Below are 6,283 nucleotides of genomic sequence, written 5' to 3' on the forward strand. Positions count from 1 at the left end.
CTGCGGGGGAACAACAGAAAAATAAAATAACAAGCCCCGCTGCACGCACCGTGCTTTGAAATGGAAAGGAAGGAGTAGGAGGGGAAGCAGAGCAGCGGTGCTCGGGAAGCATAATCTTGTTAAAAATCTCAGCAGGGACGCGGCGTAATTAATACTAACAAATCCCTTTCAGAACAATCCCTCGGTTGGCTGTGCCTAAGTCAGGAGCCCGGCGAGTACCTCCAAGGCACCACCGAAAAATGCAGCTGCATTCAAGGGAGAAGGGATTTGGGCAAGTTAGGGCACAAAAAGGGTGCCGGGGCTTTTTTGTGCTCTGGGTTTGCTCAGGAATAAAGGGAAACCACATTCAGGCCTGGGCTGGGAGAAAGAATGGGAAGGGGATGCTCAGGCCAGCGTGGCTCCTCTGGAGCAATTGCATTTAGGAAAGCAAGGCTGAGTTCCCAAGGATACAATGGGACAAATGTGTGCCTTAAGATGGAGAGGGACGTCCATCATCTGCCACCAAGTTGTGCCATGCACGATGTCCTAGGCTGATAAAACAACAGCAAAACAGCCTGAACTCTGCCCTCGGCCAGCTCTTCCTTGCTCTTAGTAGCAAAACCCAGGGGGTTTTGTGGCAAGGGGACAATGCGCTCTCACCTTGTATTAATATCCAGGGGCCACTCCAAAACTTAGCAGGACCTTGAACATATTGGCAGGTTTTTGGGTCCACCTGCCAGCATGGGCGAGGTCCCCAGGAGAAGCTGAGCAGCTCAGCAGGGAGTGGGGCTGGGGCAGGAGCTGCAAGGATCTGCTGGCAGGGCGAGGGACTGGCCAGAAGGGATGCGGGGTGCTCGGGGTGGTGGCAGGGACGTTCATGAACACTCACCTCCAGATGTCATCCAAGGATTTGGACATTCACTGGAAGGAGAGGCAGAACCAGGGGGCAGCGAGTCACTTCCTCACCTTCCACTTCTGAAAGGTGAGAAAAGCAAACCCTGGTCAGAGACAAAGATTTTAAGGGCAGAAAGGGGGATTTGTGAGTGGTAGGGCAGGGATTGTATTGCCAGGTTGGGTTTTGTGGGTCTGTTCTTGTTCAGGCTGCAAAACATACTTTTAAAAGTCCACTTTTTGGAGAAGTTGAGCTCCAGCATGGCACAAATCTGCTGCCTTGTGCTGAGCAGAGCTGGGGAAACTGGGACAGCTCTGCTGGCCTGGCCCAGCTCTGGTGGGATGGGAGGTGAAAAGCAGTTAAAGCCAGAAGAGAGGGGGCATTTTCCATGTACAAAGAGTTTTAGCTCTGAAAAACATGCGTAAACTCCTAAAAGCTCCTCTAACCAGATCAGTTTGTGTCCTGGAAAAGAATAAGGGAGTAAGGAGATGCAGCTGGCTGAAGGCATGGCGTTCTTCTAAGGTCTTCTGCAGCTGGACGCAGCCCCTTTCATTTCCAAGGCAGCACCTCATTTCTAAAGCAGCCACTTCGAGAAAAGCAAGCCCTACCTTCCTGCCTGGGCTGGGCTGATTTATGCAGGTTACATTGATTTGTAACATAAATTTTGCAGTATCATTTAATATTCCTTTTGTTGTACAACTTGGAGCAGCCTAAATGGGAATCTGAATATAATCATGCTATTCACTGAAGTAAGCTCCTTTCATCCACAAAAAAAAAAAAAAAAAAAAAAAAAAAAAAGGCCTGGAGGTGCTCTCCCGACTCCCAGCTTCTCTCTAATGACATCTCTATCTCCTGCCTTTCTATATATAATTCCCTCACTCTGGGTCACTCGACCCATCGCTGCAACGCTGTGGGCTCCAGGCGATGCTGTAGCAGGTAGAGTGCGAACAACGTGGCAGCTCTGGATGAAAAAGGAGGAAGAAAACCAGCTGTGGATGAGAAAAGAGGGAGAAAACCAGCTCAGGATGAGGAAAGAGGGATAAAACTGCCACAAATTGGAGCAGCTGGGGGGATGTAGGCACTCAGGGACCTTGCATCTTGTCCCTTTGGTCCCCAGGTGGGAGGACACCCATGGCCCCGGGTCACCTCGTCCCCAGCCTGGCACAGCTCCTGTGTCCCCAGCAGCAAGCCCTGGCCCCCCCAGGTGCTTCCCAAGCACTGTTTTTAGGGCCAGGCAGGGACATTCCTCCCTCCCCAGCCAACAAGGGGGAAGCAGACTGTTTTCGCAGCTCCCTGCAAGTGTGACAGGGTGTCTGGGCTCGTCTCGGAGCTCGCCCGGCTGCTTTCATGGGAAGGAAAAGCTGTTTTTAGAGGGGAGAAAAAAAAAAAAAAAGAGTGTTTCACCATAAAATCAATTCTTCCTCACCGGGCAAAGCTGACTAATTTGTAAACTGTGAGAAAAGAATAAGGGAAAAAGGCAGCAAGCAAGAGATGCCAAATGAGGATAAGCGTAGAGCAGAGGGATGGCATTCCACCAAGAACTTTTTTTTTTGTTTTTTCCCCAGAAAAATAAGAGGGGAGCAAAGTCTCAGAGGTGTCAGCTCCTACAGACCCCACAGCCCACCTCCTTCAGTGGGAAAACCGAGCCCTGAGCCAACTTTTCCTACTGAATTCCTGCCTGGGAGGGTTTTCCTAGAAGGTTTTGCCCCCGAGACCCTCAGTCCCTACAAAGCACCAAAGCCAGCTCCTGAGCATCCGATGGGGTCTGAGAGCTTCAGGTCCTCCATCCCCAACCCCAAAAGGCTTTGGACAGCAGAACCTCGAGGACTTTTTGGGGTTTGTCATCTCCTGGGCTTGCTGATGACCTATTTATGCTGGCTTTGGTAGATCTCAGCCTATATCCCGTGCATAATGTGATTACAAGGCTGTGTAATTGCTTCATAATTGTCCTTCTTCCTGAGGCTGGCGCACCCTGGGGTTCCAGCCTCTCAATCTTAATTAAAAGTATAAATCTTGGTCTTGATCATCATTTCAGAGATGTGTGTGTGTTGGGGGGGAAGTGTCCCAGCACAAAACCAGCCTCTGGGACGGACAGGGGACGTTTCCCATTTTTTTTCCCCCAGTTTTCCCACTGGGGAAACCAGCCTGCAGAAGGAGCTGGGAGGTGCCACTGCCTCCTCGTTAGGGGTCTAATTGGGGAGCATTGGAAGCAGCGGTTCAGCTCCCCAGGTCCCTCGGCAGAGTGAAGCCTCAAGAAGAGAAGGCCACACACCTGATGCACCCAGCATTTCCGAGCAGATGGGGATCTGGAAAGGGAAGGGAAAGGGGGATCTGGGGCTGGAGCAGGACTTGGGGGCACGGAAGGACTCTGTGACACCTCCGTGAGCTCCTGGACACAGAGGCTGACACCTGCTAGTTACATCCTCAGCGACATCACCACTCCCAAATGAACGTTCAGTGAAATATAATTTCCGTTTTCCAGTTACTTAACGTAGGAAGGAGAGGCTCCAGAGCTCACCACGCCACTCCCCCTGTATCCATCACACCTGGCACCCCAAGACTACCCAGAGAGGTGACACTGCCTGTTATGCAAGGATGTGCCTCAATTCCCCAGACCTCTGGAAGTGATGTGGAAGCCTCACCTGGCATGGGACTGTGGGATGGCAAAAGGGGACAAAAAAAAAGCTGCCAGCAACCCCAACCGGCTCTCCCACCACCCAGGCACCCCACGGGTGGAGCTGGGATGCCTCATCCTCAGCATTCAGAAGAGACCAGCACTCCCTGGGTGCTTGGGGAAAAGGGCTGATTCGGGGACATTTTACTGTTGGTTAAGCTTTTTCCTCCTTTTGTCTAATTCTGCACACCACTAGCACAACGGAGCTGAATTATGGCTGTGCAAACAAGCCTTGTCTTTGTTTTAAAGCTTCTCTCATCTCCTGGCTCCTGGTTCTCACGAGGCAAGGAAGAAAAATCACTCCCTGCTGCCCAGGCTTTTACGGACCTCTGTCACAGCCCCATCCATCATCCCTCCCCTGTACTGATGAGCAGCAGGTATTTAAGCTTTCCCCATACTGATCTTCTGTTCCACCCCTCTGATCTCCCTCGACTCCCCCTAAATTGTCCCCCAGGGAGCTCTGATGTCTCAATGCAGCACTTGGGAGCCACGAGGAAGGTGCAGACAACATGCTATGTCTGGCTGAAGCCTCTGAAGGTGAGGTTTTGGTTATTTCCACATCTTTAAGCACCTCACGCCCACCTGGGACCAGTCTTTCAGGCCTGTGATCCGGGAGCCTGATTTGTTAAAATCGCACGTCTTGGATCACCAGGCAACCCGTGAGTGCTCTCCGCAGTAAGCTCAGCTCAGCTGTCATGCTCTCCTGTCCCCCGGCTCCCCAAAACCACGAAAAAGCCAGAGAAAAACCTCCATGCAAAATTCATGGGGGAATTCCGAGGAGTTCTTGTCTCCTGCTCGTGTGAGTCAAGGTTGGACCCGTGAAAATGAGAGAGGGAAAAAAGGAGGTGAGTTTTTCAATAAAGCTAAGCAATATGGGTTTAAAAGAGGCTGAAGGCAGGATGCTTTGAGAGGCAGGGAAGGACGTGGGGATGGAGAAGCCCCTCTTTGCCCAAATACCTTTTTAGCCTCTCCGATAGCATCTTCCCACGACCCATCCATCTTTTATGGATGGAGGGCTGCAAACGCTGCCTCCCTGCTCCCAGTTTTGCTCTTAAAAACTGTTCCATCAAGGAGATCTATGGAGGGCTCAGCTCCCAGCTGACAAGCTATCTGTTTGAGGTTGATGTGCCAGAGAACATTCGCTACGACTTATTAATGGGAAACTGCTGAAGGAAGCAATCCTACGGGCAGCCACCACCCAAACACGTCTCCCTTATCAATTAACGCTCCCCATCAGGGTGAAACAACGTTTTAACTCCTTGCTTCGGTGCCCAAGGACCCCAGGAAGGGGTAGGATGGAGACATGGAGACCCACCTCACCTGCCAGGTCTCCAAAAGTGATGGTGAGGAGGAGCAAGCAGGAGACGTGACTCCAGCACGGACCAGGTGGCAGGGACGCACCTCTCAGGGAGGAGAAGAGCAGCCAAGTTTAAATGAAGCACGCTGAAGCCACTTCTGTTACATGCTGACAGCTCAGAACATTTTAATCCTCTCTGCAAAGATCCCCAAAGGCAGAGAGGGGGCCACTAATGGATGCTCTGGGTTTGGGGTAAGAAGGGCTGCAGGCAGGTAGGGTTTCTGCTCTTCCCAAGCAGTCGCCCAGAGAAAATTCCTCCCTCCCACACTGGCTTCATTCAAGCCAGGAAAATAAAGCAAATGAAATAAAAGCAACCCTCCCAAACCACATCAGCTAGGAAATTTAGGTGATCGCGTTCGCGTACGTGTGCCCCGGGCGATGTTTTACTCCCGGCACGCTACGAAATGGAGCATGACCTTGCCTCCTTGAAATCAAAGATTTATCCACGAGTGCTTGCACAGCTCATTGAAACAGGAGAGGAGCAGAGCTGAGAGGAATGGACAATCAAGCCATAGCTGTTTTCTCTCCTGAACGCACGTGAAAATAGATGCAGCTTTTCCAGCCAGGCGCTGACACATCCGATGTGACTGATGCCAGGGCTTTTTCTGGCTTAAGGTTCCCAACGTTGGGGTTTTCCGAGCAGACAAAAGCCCTGCTTGTCTGATAAACACCCATGCAGCTCGTGTTTAACTTGACAAGGGGACAAACTGACAAAAGCCGTGAAACAAGAGACTAAAAATGGATATTGGGTGTGAGGAGGTGTTCTTTGGATGAGGAATGGGAAAGCCTGGGACTGCTGAGCCCGAGGGGCTGAAGGAGACACGAAGCACCCAGTGCTGCTCCCTCCGCCCACCAGATGGTCCAAATGCCCCATTTCACACCTCGGAGCAGCTGGCACACGTGCTGGGGTGCTGAGCCAGCAGCGTTTTGGCTCCCAACCTGAGCCAGCACCACACCTCCACCAGCGCTCAGCACCTCTCCTGGCCAAGGGAGGCAGTGTGACGCTTTTATAGGTGGGACGTCATTTTTGGTATTGCTCCATCTGCTCATGGTATTACTTCCTTTTTTATAGGGTCAATAAATTGTTCAAAAAGCACTTTTATCGAGCCATTTCCTAATGAACAACTGCGCCAATTGGCTTTTTGGACAAAGTCAAGGTAATATTGACTGTTTATGTCAGGGCAGTAAAAAGCTAATTAATGTTAACCCTGCAAAGTTCAGGGGTCCTCACCTGCCTGGAAACACTTTAGATCGATTCTTTCAACATCCCTCAAATCCCAGCATAAACACAGTACCCTGAATTACTTGAGGCTGCACACCGGTACCTCTTACAGAGCCCAGGCTTGGGTTTCATTGGGAAATGTTCCCAGTTTTTACTGGC

The sequence above is a fragment of the Aythya marila genome (assembly GCF_965140915.1).
Source record: "Aythya marila genome assembly, chromosome: 11".
In the NCBI taxonomy this organism is placed as follows: domain Eukaryota; kingdom Metazoa; phylum Chordata; class Aves; order Anseriformes; family Anatidae; genus Aythya; species Aythya marila.